Here is a 23,209-nt window from a genome sequence, read left to right as displayed (position 1 = left end):
TTCATAATCATGTGTGTTTCTGACCAGTCGTGAAGTACAGCGTGAGTATACCCTATGGGTTAATATGGCCTGTGTAATAAATAATCGTATTACAGCAGCACCTAAAAAGCTCCGGTTAGGTCCCAGCTGTGTTAGGCGCTGGCAAACATTATAGTCTTCCCTCAGGAAAGCTCCCCCACATGTTTAAATGCTGTCCCTGAAGGGAAGCTTTCCTTCACTTGGAGCAGTGAGTCCCTGACATCTGCAGAGGTCTCTAGTCACGTGTGTTTGCCCATCTCGCATCTCCTGCCACCGTAGGACGTAGGATGTGACCCTACTGAAGATGGAAGTGCTAATCCAATATAGGTATTCAGTGAGAAGGCGGCATAGACTCCATGCTGGTGCACATATAAATGATCATTACGCTTTTAAACAAACCTCTTTGCATGATGCAAATTTAAGGGAGAATTTACTGAGAGATGCAGTTTATTCAGAGACCTTTGTGCCACTTCTGAAATCAGATTTTAGCAAAAGGTGATCAGCAGCTCATCCATTCTGGTGTCTCAGAATAAATCCGGGGCATGTGCTAAGGAATAGGGAAACTGTTCTGTGCTTTCATTAGCAGTAGCTGCAATTACTGCTTAATTTAACAGACTCTGCCTACTTCAGACTCCATGCTTCTCCAGTTCTGAATGCAGAAAGTCATTGTGTGAGTTATTTCGAATTAATTTGAAACCAGAGTGTGTTGGCTAATAGTATAGTTATAAAATCAGTGAAGGTCTAATTCTGTTATTAAAAATGTAAAGCTTATGTATTATGAATAAAAAGTTAATTCTCTTCCAAGGGTATTCCATAAACATAATTTCTAAAAATATTGCAAACACTGAAAATGTATTTCAGGCATTAATTTGGGTGCAATGGGCTGTACTCTGGAGTGCAAAAATACATTAAAAGCTGCTGGTGGAAGGTCATGTTTAAAACTTAGAAGCAGAGAACAAAAACCAGTGACAACTCCTGTGCCTCTGAAAGTCCCTGTTTATAGCTTTGCTGGCATTCTGTGCAGCAAAGGGAGCAACAGAACATCTTTCATTCCCTTGACTTGTTTGCAAATGCTTGAGGGTGGCTCATAGGGAATGTGGTGGCCTGACTGAATCATTCCTTCATTGTACTTCCTTGCAGATAACTGGGGTAAACATTGACCCTAATTACCAGATACCCTTTAATTCTACAGGAAAGGATGTCAGGGGCGTCATAATCCTGGCAAGTAAAGAGATGCCACCCAGCATGTAAAGAATTGCGGCGTCAGAGTGCTGATGATCTTTGCTCTTAAGGCAGCTGCCGAGTGGTATATATATTCAGTATATGCAATGCATTTACACGTATTAAGGAGAGGCTTTTAGATCAAACCAGAAGCATTGTGCATCACTCCTCTTTCTACGGAGGACCATTTATCTAGGTGGGCCAGCAACTTTTTGAAAGGTGACAGCTGGCATCATATATTGACTCTAGTGCACCGAAGACAAAGAAACTTTAAATCTTAGGTACTATCTCTGTAGAACTAACCAGAGATTTGGAGGCCAAATAAACCTTTCTCTCTCCCAAATTCTTCTGTTATTCCATTTTAGTGTCTGTCAGCTTGATACAAACCCCCACATATGTCTGTAGGTGTATCTATTTGTTTGTTGCCACTGCTTTATTATGCAGCACAATGGAAATTCTGCTGGATAACTTGTTTACAAAGTTGATTCATGGTGGAAGAAAGGTAGATCCTATATTCCCCTTTACAACAACTATCCTCCAGAATTAAGGGCTATATATTTGAAGGATTGTGGTGCTGTAAATGTACTTTTCTGAAGGTACTGTAACAGTGTCTGGTTTGTCATAAGCTAAGGCTTCGATAATGAAAGAGAGCCCTGCATGTAGCAAGAGCCCTGATTAAGAGAGGAGTACAGTTTGTTACAGTTATGTGGGTACTTGGCTATCATATAAGTTTATTAAATCATATAAAATTTCAATTTACACCATAATATTCTGTAAAAGATGGAGCACGCAGAACTAATAAGTATGCCAATTTCTTTCACATATGAATTGTATTGTTGGTTGTGTTAAAGCTGCCATTTTCAGAAGCAAGATTATTTATACTGGAATAGTAATTTCCTGCCTCACAGTTAAATTTTGTAGAAGTTAATTACAGATAGAAATAAAATGAATGTGATATAAAAGCTAGCAAAATGCCAATATGATGTTATATATTGTTGGGAAGGGGAGAACATATATATGTCTTTATATAGTACATATGCATATACTCATATTTGAGTCTCTCTTCCTTGTGAATATGGTTTTGGGGAAACAGAGTGACACTGTCCTGGTACAGTATGTTTGGGCTTTGTTGTGTTGCAGGAGGTGAAGTTACTTGTTTTCCATTATACTTTTTATGTGCATAATGTATTATAACAGCTCTCATAATGTTTGCAAAGTCAGCCAAAGTTCATTTGTCCCATTGGAATCAAATCTTATTCTTTACTTGCACGCTTCTGAGAGTTCTCAGTCGAATGAAGCCGATGGAATCCCAGTTTGTTTTCTCTTGTTTCAGCCTACCCAGGCTTTAGGAGATCATAACTTATTTCTTCTTACCATATCAGAAAATACTCGGGGCATGCCCCAGGCTTGTGTTACTGTATTACCGGTGGGCTGTCTTTTGGAGGTGGAGTTACACTTCTAGATTTTGCACTGTGAGGAAGAAAATGTGTTTATTCCTTCTTTTGCCAGAGGGTTTCAGTCTTTCCTGCTTGCTTCTTGCTGGCTTCTATTGTCATTAGATTTTGCCATCATGTGCAAGACTTGGCAGGAGGATTCCGTTAATACAGTGAGTGAGGTGAGTGGTATTGTCCTGCAAATGCACAGCCAAGAACTGGGGAAGGAGTAAAGCATCCTCTTGTAGCTAAAAATGAGTTTAAATAAACAGAGAGGGTGAAAGTTCATGAAGAACATATTTAGGAATGCTGTTCTGAGGTTGGACAGAGCTGAACTGGACTTGGACGGAGCAGGGGGTGGTCAGCAGTCTTGGAGACGATGGTTTTCTTTACTTAAGCTCCTTCCAGCAGAGTTCTAGCATCTGTTGGGTGGGGGCACTGTCCCCAGAGGAGGTGACAGAGAAGACAAAGCCATGAAGAAGATATGGTCAGAATTTCAAGAGTAGTTGGGTGTTTTTGCTGTCACACTGTCAGAATTCGGCAGCTGGGAGAAACTACAGAGCAGCAGCCGTTCCTCTACCCCTTCCACTGGCTCATGTGTGCAGCCCTCTCCCTCCAGTCCTTTCTTTTGCCTTGTTCTGGTAGCGCTGTCGCTTATTTGGAGGAAAACTGGGGCTTTGTGTCAGTGCTCCTCATGATTTTACAGCCCTCGAAGTCCTGCAGTTATCCAGAGTGAAAATGGTGACTGTGAGCAGCAGGGAAGAAAACTGAAGAGGGAAGGGGGAACAGAAATCCCCGTCTTTTGGACTTCGCATCGTCGCTCTTGGCGGGGTAGATAACTATTCCGTTGTTGTTTTATTGCCAGTCCTGCCCTTAGATAGCTGTGCATCATATTCACAGCCACGGTGTAAGACACTCGAGCCTTGTAATGCTTTTAAACTAATGAGGGCGCAGTGGATTAGCTCAGGATACATCACACAGCGTCCAAAGGGCTTTGCATGTCGTTTATGGCTTGTGCTTCATTATATCTCTTCTTGTATACCCTGACCGCAGCTGACCACCATTTTGCAGCAGGCTTGAGGATGTTATCACGATTGGCTTGCTAGGTGAAAGGCTTTTCTATTTAGCTTTTAATAGAGCAAAAGTGACTCTAAATTTGTTAATATTCTTTAGGTTATATAGGACAAATTACAGATAAGTGAATAAGTAATGAAATTTGTAATGAGAATTTCTCAAGTATGAAATGTTGGCGCAAATTAATTGCAGGATTTTACAGCTATTATAGTTTATATCATAAATGCAAAAATGACTAGGGCTTTTTAATTACAGTAGGAACACACTAAATTTTTATGGAGTGCCATTTTGTTAAAGAGGTACTTTAAGCATTAAGAGCAAATGCCATCCCTAACAGCAAGCCCAGATATCTGTGCCACATCAAATAAATATGCTATTGCTATGAAATTGTTCCTCAGATACTGTAACTGACACACAGGCTAATGAGAAGTCTCTTTTCACACCTTCAGTTTACTGCGTCTTTCTCTCTTGGTCATTCTTTTTCTCACAGGGCCACAGCAAGTCCCTTGGAAAAATATACAGGGCTTTTTCACTTACACTTCCAAGTAGCACTGTGAATAGCAAAATGTTGGTGTCTCAGTAGAAGTTAATATTATTGTGCAGGGGAGGAGGGAGGATGGCTGAATGCTAATTCTTATTAAATATTTGATGTGTAGAGAAATCTAATACAGTGGAAACTCAAAGAAATCTCATTACTTGGTGGAACGCGTTGCATACTAAGATAGAGATGACTCAGACTCAAAAACTAAGAAGCAGATTTAGTAAGGAAGCACGTCTGAAGCAATGTCCTGCTGTTCTGTTCCATTAAAATAAGAAATCTACGTATCGTCTGCTACCCTGCTTATGTAGACATTTCTCAGAGTCAAGAATATGTTTTTAAAATGTCATTGCATGCTGTATTCCTCCCTGGTGATGCTATGTTAAGCTTTCCCCCTCCTCTTCTCGCACAGCTGCTCTCAGAGCTAGCTGACTGGACAGCAGTAGGTGCTGCAGATTCTCCTCTGCTTGCATGTGGCTCCGAGGGTCCCCCTGAGCCTCTCCGTCTCCAGCCAATAAATATGTTCCACTCTGAGGCTGATGGTTTTGCTTAAGCACGTGAGACTGCGAACTCATGTCCTTTTTCAGTGCCTCCTCAAACATACACTGTGTCACAGACTGCTTCCCCAGTTAAGGTCTCTAATCCATCACTCACAATTCCTTAAGGGGATTAATTAATTTTAAAAATGGTTGTGTTTCTAGGTATGCTAAACGTCCTCCCTCAAGGACAAATGCTCATCTGTCCATTTGCACATCTCTCATGATTTGTCTTGTTGGAGTGGCCGGTATTATGCCTTGTATTATACAATCCCAAAACCGTGCTTGCAAGGAATTGCAAATGAACTGATCATCAGAAAGCTTGCTTATAATTAGCTGGTATCCTTTTCCTGAAGGTGAGTCTCACTAGAGTGGAGGCAGCATGCAAATATGCTGCTGTCACATCCAGGGATAGGTAAGAAAGCTTGGAGAAAACAAGCTCTGACAGGGTGCTGGGCTGGGACTTGGGAGTGCTGGCTTTCGCCTTCAACTCTGGCACTGGTTGGACTAATGTGTCATTTTGGACCTCAGAACTTGTTTTGTTATCTGCAGGTTTTTAATGTGACCTGCTTCGTCAACCATATGCCAAAGTTATGATAGAAATGGTGGCACGAAGGTTAACCATCAGTATATTTCTGTCCCCAAGACAGTGATGCTCAGAAGGAAGTCTTCTCCCATGGCCAGGTGACCACACTGTCCTACAGCAAATTTCTGTGAATTGCACAAGACCTACGGTCTCTATTAAACCCCTTTATGCTATTTTCATAGTGTGGAGGGGTGAAATGCTGCACATCCCATTTCTCCTGCCTTATCCAGTCCTTTTCCTTCATTCTTCTTTCAAGGCCTGGTGACAGTCTCCCAGACTTGCTTATTTTGTGCTTGTGAAAACAAGTCAAAGTTATTTAAGTCTCACCCCAGAAGTTGTTTGAAAGGTTTTTTCATAAATATGTCATTGTTTCCCTAACTGAATTCCTGGTTCCTTAATTGGGGAAAAAAAAAAAAAAAAAAAAAAAAAAGAGACACAACAAGAATACATTAAGTATTGCCTATTTCCCATCTGATTAACAATTGACTGAAATTGCTGGAGGGGCAACCAGTCCCTCTGAGCGCCTGTGGTCAGTGAGGGGTTGAGGGGTGTTGTACCTGCTTCAAAGAAGTCCTATGAACATCTCTCCTCCACTCTTTTCTGTAAAGTGAGCCACATGCAATACCACAATCCAGTAAGACCTTGCAACGACAGCGCTAGGATTAGTCTAACTGAATAAGATGAAGAAGCTAAGCAATAGGAAAACACCTAAATGAAAAGTCACACCCAGATTACATTTGCATTTGTACTTATCATTGCCTGAAACGTGTACTTCATCAGCCAGCTCCTGAAGGATCTTGCTCCTTTCCATAGGATTACAAGAAAAGAATATATGTCCTTGCCATATTGCATGAAAATAGGAGGAAGAGATGGCTGCTGAAATGCTCTCATTGTAAATGAAGGGCTTTATGTTTACACAAAAACCACTCTTGGAAAAAAGTAATTTTGCTAATGAGATATTCCCATATGTCCTGGGGAGCTTTTTATTGCTAAGGCACTGTTTCAAATCCAGCACAGGTCTACAATAAAAAGCAGCAACTAGCTCAAAGGAGTTCAGGTTTGAGCTAGCTCTCCAGTAGCAAAGTCTGTGCAGCGCACCCACCGCATCAGACGACAGCGGTGCATGAGCAGCTCAAACCACGTGAAGCGCCGGTGCTCACCCACGGAAATGAGGTGCTATTAATGAAAGCCCATGTTGTTGTAGGGTACCTATCTCTGCTTTCATACCTAAGGTAGCGGACCTGTTGCTAACCAGGAAGCTGATATGTCCCAGAGCTCTCCGGATTGCCACTGGATTTTCCTCAGAAGTCCTGGGATCACCTATCTGGTTGTAACAGACTAGATGCCCTACTAGGTACCAGACCCATCAGGGCTACAGCAGATGAGTCTGTTGACTTGCAGATGTATTGCAGTGCAGTGTGAGAGGTGACCACTTCTTAAAATCTTTAAGTACAGCAATCCTAATCTCAGGATGGCTCGATTTGCTTGCTTGGGCTGCCTTTGCCAACACAAAGCCTTGAACCTTTAACTTGAGGTGTTTGATCAGATTCCTCACTGATCCCTTTCCTTGGCCAGCCTTGGCTGGCCACGTTGGAGAAGTTTAAGGACCAAGTATGCTTGACCACTCAGCAGTGGTGTTTCAAGACAAGCTTTGAGTGTACTGAAAAGGCAAACATTTGTTCTACTGCTGCCTCGCTGAACAGTTCCATGGAGAACCCTCTCAACCCAGCTGCTGGTGCTTTCATGGGTACCAATTAAAATTTTATATGATGTTTTATAAGCATAAATATACTCTACAGACTTGCACATAATTCCTCTGCTGCTTCAACTGCTTTTCAAAGCCCTTTTCAGCAGGCTTATCTTTGTTTTGCTTTGTGCTGATTAAAAGGCAAGATGTATTTTCAACAGGGTAAGTAGTACCAGAGAGCGCATTTCACACAAAAGAAATGCAGTCAGACGTTTGTTATCCAAGTTGAGTCAAAGACATTGAATTAATTCAGCTAACCATGGTTTCAATTAATTAATGAGATTCCCAGGCTACTGAATACGTTGGGGACCATGAGTTTGTTTTGGGCAAACAAGGTTTTTGAATGATTGGACCTCTGACTACAGGTAAGCAAAACAACATGTGAGAAGATCCTCTGCAAAAAGCCAGAAGACTAAAAATTGGGACTTGAAATTAAAAATTTCTCTGGAAGTATTTCTGAGACTCAGTCAGCCAAAACCAGCCTGGAGGCAGTCAAAAAGAGTAGTGCTATCCCTCTGGGTAGACTCCATCCTGAATGTACCAGCACGACTGAGTATTTCCACAGAGATCCTGATATCCTGTAAAGAATCTTCCACTTTTCCTTTTTTTTAGTGCAGTTTATTCCTCTCACTGGACTGGTTTTTTCCCCACAAATAACTCTTAATTGTTTGTTTTCCCTGCAAACAGTGAAGAGAGAGAGCCATATTGCACCATAAAAGTAACGTCGTGTGGGTTCTCATCTCATCAGCTCTCCATGACTGCTGAGTCACGCGTGGGTAGTTTTCAAGTGCTACTACAGCATTAGAAGACATTTCATGGAAGTCCTGGTGATTTATTGGAAAGAGGTAACTTTTATCCATATAACACAGGCTATGTGGTTTTGAGGTGATCTCTGTTCATTGCTGTAGATGCCGGGGGTGGGGGTGATGGGGGGTGGGATCTGGAGCTGGTCATAACTACTGTGGAGGGCGGGGACCTGATGCGTTGTTTTAGGTGGGGTGTAGGAGCACCTTTTGCCAGCCCATCAGTGGCGAGTGGTCATAACAGCTTACCGGGAGGCTGTGGTGGCCTGGAGAAGCAAAGATGGTTGTGACGGTAAGAGCAGCTGCTGTGTAGTGATGAACTGTATCAGGGGAAGGAAATCATTGGTTCCAAAATGATAAAGTGGGCTTTAATTGTCCACATCCCAATGCCTAGGGGAGTACTGCCAGGGAAACTAGAACAGACGGAAATGCTGCTGACATTAGAATAATGTGCTGCATGTGAAACCACTGCAGAAATAGTTAAATGGCGCCTTTGCCAAGGCCACAGAGTGAAATGTTACTACACCATGGGGCGGATTAAAATATGCATTTTCTCCTAATTGAGCACAGCGGACTCAGCTGGAGGTCCTGTCAGGAGAAGAAGAATAATTTGTCACAGCAAGAAATGTATAACTTGACAGAGCATCTATTAGGCAGTACAGTAAAAAATAAAGTAGGACTTATGCAGGTTTTCTTTACGCTCCAAACCGGTTAGCATAGGCACCCACGTGCTGTAAGTACATTTCAGATTCACTGGCAGTGGACCAACCTGGCTGTACAACGCTCACAGGCCTTATGGCTATTATATCATGATGATGAGAAGGTTAAAGTCTTTCTAGATCATCCCTCATTAGAAAGGCCCTGTAAACAGCAATCATCATTTAACTGGGCACAGCCAGCAGAGCTCTACAACAATTTCTTTTATAACTCTTGAAGAAAACATTTATGGGGCTAGCAAGTTAGTGCCATGAGGATGGAAGTAAATCCAGTAAAGAGCTGGCACTGATTGCACATCAAGAGCCACATTTTCCTCCTTTGGTAAGGATCTAGTTGTGAGAAGTGTAAAAATGGGCTCCATGAAGACATCTGTAGGGCAGGGCTGCTCCCCAGCCTGTGAATTTTCCCTAGTCATTTGTTTCCTCATGTCACCTTTATAGATGTATTTATAATTTTCGGGGAGGTCTGTCTTGGTCTGGCTGCAGCTTTTTGCTGACTCGGTCCACCCGCTCCAAGCTCAGGTGGATCTGCCAAGCACAAGGCCCAAAGCCCTGCCCTGGCCAAAGCAATGCTGCAGCCTGTAGCAGCCACTGCGTGTGAGCTACCGGCTTTAGAGATGGAAACAACTCCATGCTGTCCTCACCCCGCAGCCTTTGCAGTGTTTTTTATAGTCTGGTGATGCCCAGAAGCCCAAACTTTAGCTCTGGCCACCATTTTGCAGCTCTTCACAGAATCCCATGCCAAATCTAAGGGGCAGCTCCCAGGACTGGGTGCCACAGAAGCAACCTGTCACATCCATCCGTGTGGATGTGTGAATAGTAGCTTCTATTCAGGCACATGCTTTTTATCTCCCTGAAACGAAGAGCTCTGACTGACAGGGTAATTCATCATTCATCTGATCCATGAAGTCGTCCCCTGAAGGAGCAGAGCCACATGCATTATTTTCATACTGGTGGAGGTGTATGCCCTATGTGAGATCCAACGTTTTTAAAAGTTTCTGTAACCCTAAAAAAGAAATTCTGGGTTCTCTAGGGAGATGTTATTGGGAACCTTGGTTGCATGCTGTGGTGTGTTGAGGTGACACAATGGGCAGCCATTTCCAGTGCATTTGTAGTACTGGTAGGAGGAACAACTGGGCTGGGAAAATCCCAGTGACACTAGGAGGTAGCACTGAAGATATCAAAGGACTGGTGAAGGCTTGCAAAGGACCCCCATGCCTTGAATGAACGGTGCAGGTCACTGCTGTCCACATAATTTGCTTTCCAGTGTGGTCACAGTGATACTCTAAGCCCAGGTGCTGGAATGCTGTCTGGGGAATACCTGCCCACCATGCTAGGTGGGCATGCTGCTTTGTCGTGCCTTTACCAACCCCGGCCCCTCAGTGGGTTTATCACGAAAAACTGACTTGGGCTTTTCAGGTCACCTGCGATGCTTCCAAGCCAGACCAGGTACCGCACAGTGACAGGAGCTATGGTTAGACTGGGCTGGCCCGGGCTGCAGCCAGGCATCCAATGGATTCTTGCACTTGACCATGGGTTCAGTGTTCCCAGGAGCACCTGATGAAGTAAAGACAGTCACCATAGCCCAGTCACTGTGCTCAGAAGGCTTTGCCTGTAACTGCCCAAGTTCACGGTGTATGGCATGATATGCCAGGTCTCAGTCACCTTGCAGGAGAAAGCCTGAAGGCATTCCCATCTGCCACAGTGATACAGGTACCCGCTGCTACACGTGGCTGTGCTGAGTGTCAACAGTGGCTGAGGCCCAAGTCTGTGCTCTTTTTATTTTTGTAGTTGTTACCGTCACATCCAGAAACCTGAGTCAAAGCTCAGTATCTCCTTGCGCTAGTCACAATACAAATACAGCACAGCATTGGGGCTGCGTTGTGGGGAGTTTGTCTGTCTGTTCCTATTTGCATAGCGTTTGTTCTGCAAAGGCCAGCTTCAAGCTCGTAACTTTTCCCAAGCACGAGGTTCACTTATATGCTGGGCTAATCAATATCTAAAGTTCTTCACCCTTTCCTCATCTGTGGTTTCCTCCTCACCCATTTCTGCTCAGTCTGCTCTCTCCAAACGGCCATCTGACAGCCACTATGAATTATAACTAAAAGCTCAAAGGTGGGGCTGGCTCCCCTTACCCAGTTCCTCTAGTCAAAAGTAGTTGGTATGGTGAGATGATTTATGGTGCTGTTGATACATCTGGATAAGTAAATGCTCAGAATGGAGACACGCAATGAAGCCGTCTGCACTTCCTCATGGAACTAAGCCGTCTGCACTTCCTCACATCCAGTGCCATGCAAAGCAAACCAGATTGGCTTAACTCCTTGCAGTGACACGGGACAAGGCAGGCTCATAGACTGCACAGATCTTTCCAGCATAAACCAACTCTGGCCAGTCTTGGAAGTGGAGATGCTGCTTTTTGCTGAGCAGATCTTGGAAAAAACGGAGTTAGGCTGGGATAGCTGGAACAGAGGGTCAGCGGAAAATGCCCCAACAGCAACGTTTGTATTTGTTTGCCTGTCAGTTTACTTATTTTGATGCACACTTGCTGTGTGTTTCTTCGGCAGGCTCCCCCACAGCCTGTCTCACCCAGTCGTAGTTCAGTCTCGCGCTTCTTGACCTAAAGTTTTTCTTTGCTGCTCAGCTCTTTCTTTTGGTCTATGTCAGCTCTTTCCTCATCTCTTTTTGTGAAGGGTGTTTGTCCTACTCCATGATGATTTTTCCCCTTTGTTGTATGTAGGAAAGTTGGGATGGGGGTGCGTAACAGTTTTTGTACCCTTGAGGTCAAGCCCCTGCTACATTCAGATCCTAGAGGGCAGTACTTTCTGGCTTGCTGGACATTTCAAGATCAAACTCACAGATCATGGGTCTAGGCCTGCTTTTGTCCTGCTTATTTAAAATTGAATCAGCTCATGGTCATTTAGACCAAACTTCTATGCTACAAGCAGTTACCTTGAAGTGTTTTGTTACTTACCAGAACTATGTCTAATGTTGCTCTAGAGCGTGGGATGACTTGCAGTAGAAATTTGTCCCTTTCATGCAAAGATAGTTTGACCTTCTGTATATGGAAGCATTGCTTACTGCATGGTGAATTTGAAAGTCTTCTAATGATGTGTTCCCTTAGTTTCTTGTGGTAAGATGGCGACTTCCAGCCATAACAAAATCCAACCACCAAAGCAAGTGGCAGACCCTATTTTAATTCCCATAGACCCTCTTTTTCAGGCTTTCCAAAAGTGATTTTTGACTTAGCCTGTTTCTGGGTTTTACTGAAGCAATCAATTCTTATTTCTTTTCAGTCTACTTCATCAGTTAATGAGAATTGCTACCTCACCGCCTTTTACCTTTTCTTCTTTTTTAAGTAATGCATGTCTTTCAATGCCTGTGTTTGAGGCAAGATTACTATTCCAATGTGTTTCTATTGTTCTTGTAATATCCTTTTCTTTTGTTCTGCACCAGAGATTCTACTTCCTATATGTAGCTGGTCTTAATGCACAGCATTTCTCATGATTTTCTCTGTTTTAATCCAGTTTTAAATAGCAAATTTCATTAAATGTATCACACAAACATTTATTCCTCTCTTCAATATTATTCCCGTATTCTCTTGCTGCCTATCCCTTGCTTCTTCTGTGTCCTATTACCCATTGCAATAATCTCATTTATCTGATTTACTTTTTTTCCTTGCGTTAGAATCAGGCATGGAGATTAAGTGAGTCTCCCAACCCTCTCTCCTCTGTTTCTAGTTTCAAGCTCATATCAGTCATGCAACAGCAATCCTAGGAGTTATCTGCGTGGGGATGATTCCCAAGGGTAGTCCAGTCCTCACTCTGTGAGCCCCTTTTTGGGTGTCACACATCCCAGAACCCTGTCCATAGCACTGGCCCATGAGCCATAAGCTTATCCTACATCTTGAGTTAGGCCTTTGCTCTTTGCCTGCTGAAGGGCACCTCTAACTTCGTTCACTTCTGCATTTTCACCTGGCAGCTATCCCTGATCACCTATACCGTGACTATGGCAGTGTCATCTGGCCCACTATGAAGGACAGCCAGTGGATTTTCTTTCTTTCTGATCAGTACAGCACATCCTTGCTCCTAGCTGCCAGTACTCATTCTCTTGCCTAAATCTGACTTTAACAAGAGTCTTCCCAATTACTCTTAGTAGAAGTTACTGGTCACAAAGACCTTCCTCTTCTTAATGTGAGCAAAAATGCCTACAGAGTCCTCTGGCTTGTCTCTTTTCATGCAACATGCTTGTTCTTTCTCTTCTCTTCTGCTTGGTCTGAATCTCTTTCTTCTCTCATAATTTGTCTGTTCATGCCTCTCCTTTTTTCCAGTGAAGCAAACCTATGCCTCTTTTTGCTTCTCTATTAGCTGATCTTTTCCTCTGTTTCTTCTATGGTTGCACCTTCCACATGCACCATCACCTAATGAACTGCCCTCTGAGTATCTTGCTCAGCAGTTGGAACCTGACCTCTTGTCTCCATCACTTAAGTACCCCTCTGAAATCCACTTACAGCTCAATATCACAATACCTGCTGCTTGGATTTTGGAAAATCACATGTACATTCTCTGCCTCCTAACACAGACCTAACCAGCATCCCCTTTCCAACCACCAGGAGACATCTGACAGTGGGGCTGCAGTTGTGAAGCTAAGGGCAAAACTGGACTATGCAGTTGGGAGTGCACTTAGGAGCTGTGTTGATGAGTGGGCTGTGGGTGGTAGTCTCATACACTCTCCCTTTGTTTTGTTAATTGTTTCCGTGCTAGCAGGCATACAAAGTAGTAAAAGTTTACTTTAGACAATAAATCAAACAAATGTGTTATATGCACAGTTCAGGAATTAAAAATCTAGTAATACATCTTGAAAATGGTTTTAGAACTTTCCACTTAGTGCTGTTTCGGAGTATGAAGTATTTTATAGATTTGGATTCCTCTCTGTTATTAAACGTATTTGCTTGATTCTGTGAAGCCTGGTTCTGATTCCTCTGGTCCTGTTATCTGTTGTCTGCATCACTGCAGTCCATCATACAGGAGATAGTTCTCACATCTGAAACATGCGGTTATGACTTTGGGTAGGAGTAGCAGTGAATCCTGCTCCCATTCATGTGCTGCCACGAAAGTGAAACAAAACACAGAACAAATACTGACAGAAAGCATGAATGTAAGGGAACTGATCTGTGGAACATAATAGTAATAATAACTTTTATTAATATGACAGTACCACTTTTCAGGTTGTTTCGATAGTGAGATATTAAAGTGACAGTGTCAAAATACTGACTGTGATAAATATTACATGCATCCTAGCCTGCGAAGAATCAGCAAAATGTTGCACAACTTTTTTCTTTCATTTTCTTTATTCTTTCTAGCATTTTTTCTTCTTCCCTTCTCCCTCTTACTCCCTATTTGCAACATTAAGCAGTTTTTTTTTTTTAGATTTGTTTTATCTTTTTACTTGTGCATGTGTGTGTTTTTGAATGGGTAGCTCCCACTTTATGCCACACTTGAATTACACAAAGAAAAGAAACTGTCCTACTTAAAAGAACACAAAAGGATTTTGCAAGGGAAGTATTTGAAGAGGGATATGTCAAATTAAATAAAGACCATTGTTAAACATTTTTCCTCTGGTATCGTTTCAGTTCTTAAAAGAGTCTAAATTTAGACTCTGAGCAGCAGATATGGCTTCATGTGACATATCAAGTCCCACATTTGGAAGAGAGATTTGCATTGAGGAAGTGGCCTAAAGAGCTTTTAGAAAAATCCTGGGTGCTTTGTTTCCGTCCTCTGAGAAGTAAGTTTTTTGTTGTTGCATTTTGTCACGGTGCTCACCTTTAAGGGATGGGGAAAGATATGCCAAATGACACCTCCAAGTCAAGGAGCTTTTCCTGGTGCAGTCTGGTAATGATCCAAAGCCAGGTGAAGTTCATGAAGCAATGGAAAGCTCTTTTTTGCTCAAGCAAGGACAAGGATGGCCTTGAGATACCTGCAACATTCACATGGTAGGTTGTCACCCAGTGTCTTGGTCTCTGGGCCTCGTGGTGAACCAAGACTGAGAACTCTGGAGGGTGCTGCCATTAGAGGGAAAAATTCACAGGAAACGTAATATTTTAAGGCAAGCCATCTACGGGCACAGAAACCAGCATCTCGCTCAAAAGCCAAATCAAACAACAGGAGAGGGCATCTGAGTGCCAGGTCCTGCACCGGGGTCACAACAGCCCCACACAATGCTACAGGCTGGGGGCAGAGTGGCTGGGAAGCTGCCCATCAGAAAAGGACCTGGGGGTGTTGTTGATCAACAACCAGCTGAACATGAGCCAGCCGTGTGCCCAGGTGGCCAGGGAGGCCTGCAGCATCCTGGCTTGGATCCAAAACAGTGTGGCCAGCAGGACTAGGGGAGTGATGGTCCCCCTGTACCCAGCACTGGTGAGGCTGCACCCCTTGTAATATGTTCAGGTTTGGGCCCCTCACTACAAGAGCGACATCGAGGTGCTGGAGCGTGTCCAGAGCAGGACAGCAAAGCTGGTGATGGGTCTGGAGCACAAGTCGTATGAGGAGCAGCTGAGGGAACTGGGGGTGTTAGGCCTGGAGAACAGGAGGCTCAGGGGGGACCTTATCACTCTCTACAGCCACCTGAGAGGAGGTTGTAGCGAGGTGGGCGTCAGTCTGTTCTCCCAAGGAACAAGAGACAGGGCAAGAGGAAACAGCCTCAAGTTGTGTCGTGGGAGGTTTAGGTTGAATATGAAAGACTTCTTCACCGAAAGGATTATCAAGCGTTGGAACAGGCTGCACAGGAAAGTGGCTGGGTCAATCCGTGGAGGTATTTAAGAGGTGTAGGTGTGGCACTCAGGGATTTGGTTTAGTGGTGGACTTGGCAGTGTTAGGTTAACAGCTGGACTTGATCTTAAAGGTCTTTTCCAACCTAAATGATTCTGTGATTCTATGATTCATTCTCAACTGTAAATTTGCTTCAGCCAGCTTTCAGCCAAAAAAGCTCTGCTTTTGTTAATGCTACGTCTCCCAATACTTGCTTGAGCAATGTCCATTTTTGCCTTTGCCTACTGTTTTTATCCAGCTTTTCTCACATGTGCCCTTCACTGGAAAATACCTGATGACAATCCCTCCATTCCTAACCTCAGAGCCACTGTTTGAATATACCTTTGTGCTGTTGAGAAATAGTGTGAAATGGGGATAATGGACATCGATTGTGATTGTATGTGTCTGCTCAAGGAATGTGGGTATGGTGACTGGTCATGGGTGCCGTGTCTGGTCACATAGGCACACAGCTCTGAGGAGACAACTACAGTTTTGAGGAGACGCCTGCCCTTCTTCCTCTAACAAAGGGGAGACGGGGAGACGCCTGCCCTTCTTTCTCTAACAAAGGGGCTATTTAAAAGAGAATGAGAAAAGGATGAGAGACATTCAAATGCTATCTAGAGGGAGGGAGTGCTAAGTCTCCTTGCTGGAGAAGATTGGATGGTCACAAGGACATGAATCACCTGAAGAAGATCGGATGGTCACAAGAACATGAATCACCTACAAACCTGCAAGACCACCACATTCCAGGAAACAGACTGATAAGCTAATTAACATACGAAGCGGGGTTTAGATAACAAATATGTATAGGCGTTAATTGAATATTCATTTGTTTCATTGTATAAATGTGAGATGGTTCCTCACTTCGGGCATGCATGCTTGCGGAGGAGCGATCCCCCGTGCATCTGTGCGCAATAAACATACCTACTTTATAACTTTCGAGTTATAGAGTCTAATTCTGCACGTCACTGTGAGGCTGAGTCTCAAGGATGAGTTAGATCATAGTCCTCTTGGAGCACCCCATAGCAGAGGTGGCATCACAGCTTCATTTTGGAGCATGCAATGGAGGCACAAAACAGCAGTAGACATTGCCAGTGCTCAGGAAGCCATGGCCAGAGGAAAAGTGTCTTGAATCCTTGTCTCCAGGGCCACCGTGCCTCCTTGGGTGGGCTGCCTGGGCAGCAAGGGGGCTGCAGGGCAGGGAGGGACCTGTGAAGCTACGTAGGAGGATGGAGTCCGTTTCTGAGCTGTTCTTAGGGACAATCTACATATCATTAAAGCTCCTGTGCCATCTGAATGCATAACGGTACTTTATCAACTAAAACTTCTTTATTTAATCAGTTGATTTAATTATGAGCTAGTTAATTGAAAAATTCATGGTACAAGTTCTGAAGGTCAAAATACTCAGAAGTTCAAAGAAGACTGGAGCATTTGTTTCACTCGAGCTGTGACGTGCAGTGCTGAGATACAGAAATCTGCTCTGATTCAAACTGGCAAACTGATCCTGGGACTAAACAACTGAATTACCAAACAAGAAGACAATTCGCTTCTGTTCATGAGGTGTGAATGTAGCTACTGCCAGCTGTGGTTAGTCTGTGATTGATTTATCTGTACATTGTGGTTTCCAAAAGACCCAAGTAGTAACTACTCTTGCAGAAATGCCTTTAGCACTGTCCTGTCAACCCTTTTAGCCCTCGGGGACACATCCCTGTCTGTGCAAAGTGCTGGATTGATTGACCCGCAGACTGCGGTTCTCCCTGGGTGGGAGAGAGATGCTGAGGGCAACAAGAGCTCCAGATTCCCACCTCTGGGTCACTATGTTTCACCACTGCATGAAAGGCTTTTTCGGAAGTTGCAGAGGTGAAATATCAGGTCAATAATCTGGAAATAAAGTGGATTTATGAACCCCTAGGTGTTGCAGACACTGGTTCCCCTCCCAAACAAGCACAATGGAGCCAGGGACCACTAAGAACTTGCTTGAGACCCCTGTTTTAGACTAAAAGTCATGTAAATATCTGGGATATTTACATGCTAGCAGAAGATTAAACAGCAAAAACTGTAGCCAAAAATCAGTGATCTTTGGCAGGTAACGACAGAGAAAACCCTGCAGCCTCAGGGCTGCTACAGGTGAGTCCTCTGTACATTCCTGGTTCCTGTTTGTTCAAACCATGGTCAGAGCAGGTTGAGGGCATGCATCCTCCTGCTCACACCTCTGTCGCATGCTGCCCAGACCTCAGGTGCACAGTGGCTGCAGGCAATATCCCCTCTTAAGGGCATACCCTGTGTATTGACCAGCACTGGGCCACTTCAGTCTTTGGGGGTTCATCCCTTTGTTACAGCGTTTTGCCATTCCTTTCTCAGCAGGAGGCTGGCACCAGCCTGTGTTATACAGCCCAGCCTACACATCTATCTGCCCTAAACAACGTACTCTTACTTTAAAGAATATGTTGGTGTTTTTTGTTTTTTTTTGGTTTTGTTTTGTTTTTTTTTTTTAACAAATAACATTACATTTCTGGCCCTCATGGCTGCAACATACTTTGAAAGAAGTGCAACCAATTTAAGATTATTTTCCTGAATCTGCAAGTAGCCCTAATTATTAGCTCCTAGGGGCCCAGTTCCCCTCAGACTTTTCAATGATAGCAGGGTATTACCTTAGAAGCCCTGTGGTGGTTATGCCCGTCTGTCTGTCTGTCTCTCTGCCAATGTTAACTATTCAATTGCTGGACATTCTAATGACAAGCAGGGATAGGAATGAAGCCAGGAGTAGAGAACAAGCTAAAATAAGACTAAAAAATGTAGGGGAAAAATATCATCAAGGACAACAGTAAAGCAGAAGGGAGGGGAAGAAAAAAAAAGGATGTTGGTAAAGCAAATGAAGCAAAGGACAAAGAAAATGAAAAACAAAAAGGATGAAAAACCACATACATATATAGATAGGTGAATACTTATTCTTGAGAGATGCTGCCTGTAACAAGAAGGAAATGAATAAATAATAACTATAAAGTCACTTAATACTGTTAAAAACTGTCTGGGACACTGTCGATTTCAGAGACAGCACTTCAGAGACTTTTCCCCTAATGCTACTTACTGGAAGACTTGGGTTTCTCCTGCTGACCTGCACTAACAGCTCACAAACCACCCCAGACCGTGAGCGGGCATGGGCCCCTGCTAGACACTGCTGAGAGATGTGCTGGGAAACCTGGGGGCTGGCAAGAGTGGCCCAAGGACCGGTTTTCTTAAGTGCCGCTGTGCTATTAAGAGAGTATACCTACACTACAGAGCAGCTCTGAGAGGTTTTTCTCTCCTTGGGTATCCAGTTAGAAGGTTGCCATGATGCTTGCACAAGTCCAAAGAGACTTTGTAAAAACGGTCCTGTTTCCATGCAAAACTTGCGTCTCAGGCTCAACTATCGCTTTTGGGGATCGTTCTGCCCTTACTTAATGAATCTCTTTGCAGGGCTCTCTTTGCATTTCAAACTCAGTCCTTAGGAATTCTAAACATGAATGTGAATGTATTTTTGGGGGGGAATTATTGGCAGTGGCCACCCTTCTTTCAGCAAGGCTAATGGCCCTTGGGCATCACTGGGCCAGACAGTGAGCACAGCCCCTTCATGGCTGTCCCAGCACCCACCTTGCTATAACCGTCGTGTTAACCTGGGGCGAAGCAAATGCACCTTTAGATAAGGCGTGCTGCTGAGATGATGGCCCTGTGACACTGGAGATACAGATTTCAGGATTCTTGGTAAAACTTTGGAGTGTGTATGGAGAACCAGTTTTCACACCCTTGCGTAGAGCCGCAGCAGCAATGCTGTATGCACACAGCAGGAACACAACAAGACCATTGCCTGAGACCAGCTAAAATAGTTAACTGATATGTAGCGATGGCAGTGAGTTCGGCGTGCATGGTTCTTGATGTGAGCTTTGTGGGATCTTGTGACTAACACATAAACATTTCTTTTACCATCAATCCATGTCAAACTCCCCCTTCACACCAAAGCATGCTGTGTTGGGCAGGCACTGTAGTTTTGAAAGACCTCACTTGCCCATCATCGATCACTAAAAATAGAAACCTCTGCTCTCTGCTATGTGATTTTTGACAACTGGCCTAATGAGGCAGCAGAAAGAAAAGAACAAAATAACAGTAATATAGTGAAATATTTTTCACATTTCCTGTCTCTCATTATAGGCATTTATGAGAAGTGAAAAACACATGAAAATTCAGAAGGCATTATTAGAAACAATAAGCGAGTCTAGGTAATAATGTGCTGTATGCCCAAAAGCAAAGGAAATAATTGTTTTTCAATCTAATGTTGTATTTATCACTCCTGGGATGAAAATACAGCTAATACATATTTCAAGTGTAAGTTCAAAATATTCATGTGCAACCAAGCAAAGGTTTATTTCTTGCTCTCCATCTGTTTCTAGCAAGGTTACATTGTTGTTTTTCTGCATTGTGTGGTTGCATTATCTTAATAAATGATTAGTTGTGAGATATTATTTCCCTTTAAAATGTGTGACAGCAAAACAAGTTTTTAATAAAGTGTTTTGAAAAAGCAACAGACTGAAAAAAACTGGGCAAGAGTTCAAATTGGTAATGAACTGAATATGCCTCTAATTATATTGAATCTACAAGTAATAGGATGAAGCAACATTAGAAATTACTTCTGACTGAAATTCAGTGCCTTAAGGCTGACAATGTTCCCCTCAAACTTCCAGAAACTGAATAAAATTGCTATATCATTATTTGTTTAAAATATCTGTCATTTCAAATCTCAAAATGAAGGATGGTGGGCTAAGCCCTCCTGAAAACAGACACTTATAAATTTGTCACAAAACTTAGGATTTTTCTTAAAGCAAGCTTTATTTTTGGACTTTAGTTTACCCAGTACATGTAACATTTGGTGTAAGATGGTCTGGCGGTGTGTAACACCAGGCACGGTACATGTTTAAACTGGGATTCAGCTGTGTCAATCTAGATGAGGCTTATCACAGGACTAAATCTCTGTGTCCCATGCCAGCAATTTAAGACTCAATCTTAATCTTTGTATGAAGTAATTTTGTATCAAATGTATAAATAATTAATGTATTGTGTATGGAAACACTATTAGATTAATTCCTTTAATAACAAAAATCTGTAGATAAATAGAGATTGGTCAGCGCAGTGACCTTTTTATCTTTTTTTTTCTGTGACCTTGAATTAAATCCAGCATTGACCAGAATGACCATTAATCATTTTGATCAGATTGCTGAGAGAATTACCAAGTGAAGTCGGTTTAGTCATCTCAGTTTACTTTCTACAGGGAAGAGACACTGGGTTTGTATCATACAAACAACACAATCAGCCCATGATTGGTTTCTGCAGGTCAAGGCTGCAGAAGTATTTGTGAAGCAGCGTGGACCTTGTCTTTCTGTGGTGCTCTTGAACCTACTGCAGATAAATAAAGGATTTCTTCCCCCAGCAAGGGTAACCTTACATTTTGTGCCATAAATAGATTTTGAAATGCCTTACAGCTAGAAGTACAGAGAAAGGGTATGCTTGCAGGTCAAGCAGAGTAGACTAGACTGTCTCACAGACTCCTCTGGAGTCTAAATATGTTTGTGTACCACAGGGAAGGAAAATGCAGGTTTCGTGCCTACCTCCATGGCTGCTGCTACTCAGATGCTGTCAGCACAGTGTGAACGAAAACACAACCAGCGAGAAAATATTAAAAGACATTTAAAAACTTGTCAGACCAGTTATTAGGTTAAGTAACTTTCGGTATAACCTCAGCTTCGTGGATCAGCTTTCCTGATGAGATCACAGCAGGTTAATGCAGGAGAGAGGCAGAACCAGAATCTGAGTCAGAAATGGAGATGTCCATCATAACAAGGAACAGCAGAGAGTTCCTGACATAACGTAACTGTGCTCGTCAGATATATTTCATATTTTCCATGCCAAGGACAATATTTTGCCAGTACTACAGGGAATGAAAAGGATGATATGCATAGTCAAAGTCATATCAAAGTCAGTACCTTGATTCTTGCATGGCATAAATGATAAAAGATTAAAATTGTTTCCAGGATCTCTCTTTTGGGGAATACACCTTACTGGTCTAAGCTAGAATGTGTCACTGCCATGATACCCAAATTCTTTTGCCTGAGAAAACTGCTGAATCATTACAAAGGAAAAGTGCTGGAAAGAATGGGAAAACTGCTGCCCATGAATCACTTATCTGTGGCAATAGTTATCACAAAACATAGACAGAAAACCAGTTATTTTATCACTGAAGCGCTTCCAAACTGCCTAATGAGAATATTACGGGATCTTTTCATAGGCTTTAGCTACAGGAGAAATCATCTGTCACGTCTACCTGCTGACATCTCTTCTACCTTCTTGACTGCATCCCCCCGTCCTGATGTTTCCAGACGACATACTTTTCAGCGGTAATGTATCAGCCCAGCTAGAACAACATATATGGGAGCTGGCTGGTATGATTTATCTTTAACCTGTCAAGTTTCACTTCTCTGTGTCATCACCTCATGTTCCACCACCAACACATCCACATGTTGTACGTTTGTACATCATTGGGCACGCACAACTCTATCGTGACCAAAAAGTGGAGTGCTGTTGCAGTCCCATATAATATGGAAGGGCTTGATGGACGAGTGTGCTGCTTTCTCTAGGAAAGGATCCTAAAGATAATTTTTTTGAGACAGACACTGGTAGAATCTATTAAAAGTGTTTTCTAACCACTGTTATAGCTCTTTACAAGGAATGTTTATACTAATTGCAGGGTGTCTTTTCCCCCTGAACATTGCCTGGGTACCTTCCCTGCCCACAGGCCTCTGAATTTTCTTTCCTATTTCAAGATGAAATACAAAACACTTCTGAAAGTGTTTCTGGCTTAGTTTCTGATGCCCTCATCCCATTTGAAAAGGATTTAATCTCATCATGCCTTGTGAGATTTTCTTGTCCCCTTTCTTTGGCATCCACAGGGATAACTTACACCCTACACCTGCTACAAACATCACCCAAACATACAAAGAGTGATGTGGAAAAAAAGGTTATGAATTCTGACTGATAGCAAATTATTTAAAAGCCATCCCAAACAGCTGTGCGCTACCTCTGTGTGAGCACAGGGCAGCCCATGATGGACTGCATCCCATCTTTGCCAGACTGGATGCAGCAGTGAGCCAAAACTCTGCAGCTATACTGTGGCAGCGTAGGCACTTTCTTCGCCTTTCTGAAGGCAAGATAAAATGGAAGCAGCACACATGAATCAGACAAAAGATGTGACAGAAGGGGAAGAAAGGGGCAGAGTCACAGGATTCACAAAAGCAGGGAAAAGCTGGCCAAGTCACCTTACAGTCCTGCTCCAGGGAAGAGGATGCTTTGCCTGCTTGTTGGGCAGCACTGGTGAGCACCCAAAGGCACGGTGCTGGGGATGGACACCCAGGCTCTGGGATTCTGTCCTTATGTGGAGTGCTGGACCAAGGGCTTGATCCCTGAAGGAGTGTTCAGGTGCACCAAGAGGTTTCCAGGCCTGGAAGCTCCATGGATGCAGGGTCACAGTTGTTAGAGGAAAGTAGAGTGATGTGAGAGCACCGAGCCAGTCTGTCCCCATCCTCTTCCTCATTAAGCATAAACACAAAAGGTCCAAATGCTCTGAGGCTGTTACTCAATCACACATCCAACTGCATCTGAACGGGGTGTGCAGATTCATGTCACTATGGCCAAACCAACATGGGTTTATAG

At 43.2% G+C, this 23,209-nt stretch overlaps 1 long non-coding RNA gene across 1 annotated transcript; it reads left to right on the top strand.

The window, feature by feature from the left end:
- Positions 1 to 7,341: 7,341 nt before the first annotated feature.
- Positions 7,342 to 22,112, top strand: LOC114012094 (uncharacterized). Its single transcript, XR_003554359.2, has 3 exons — positions 7,342 to 7,998; positions 14,302 to 14,453; positions 21,789 to 22,112. It is a non-coding gene; the product is annotated as an uncharacterized LOC114012094 (long non-coding RNA).
- Positions 22,113 to 23,209: the final 1,097 nt, after the last annotated feature.

Source organism: Falco peregrinus, chromosome 5 (genome assembly GCF_023634155.1).
Source record: "Falco peregrinus isolate bFalPer1 chromosome 5, bFalPer1.pri, whole genome shotgun sequence".
Classification (NCBI taxonomy): domain Eukaryota; kingdom Metazoa; phylum Chordata; class Aves; order Falconiformes; family Falconidae; genus Falco; species Falco peregrinus.
This window is presented reverse-complemented; position numbering and strand designations above follow the sequence as displayed.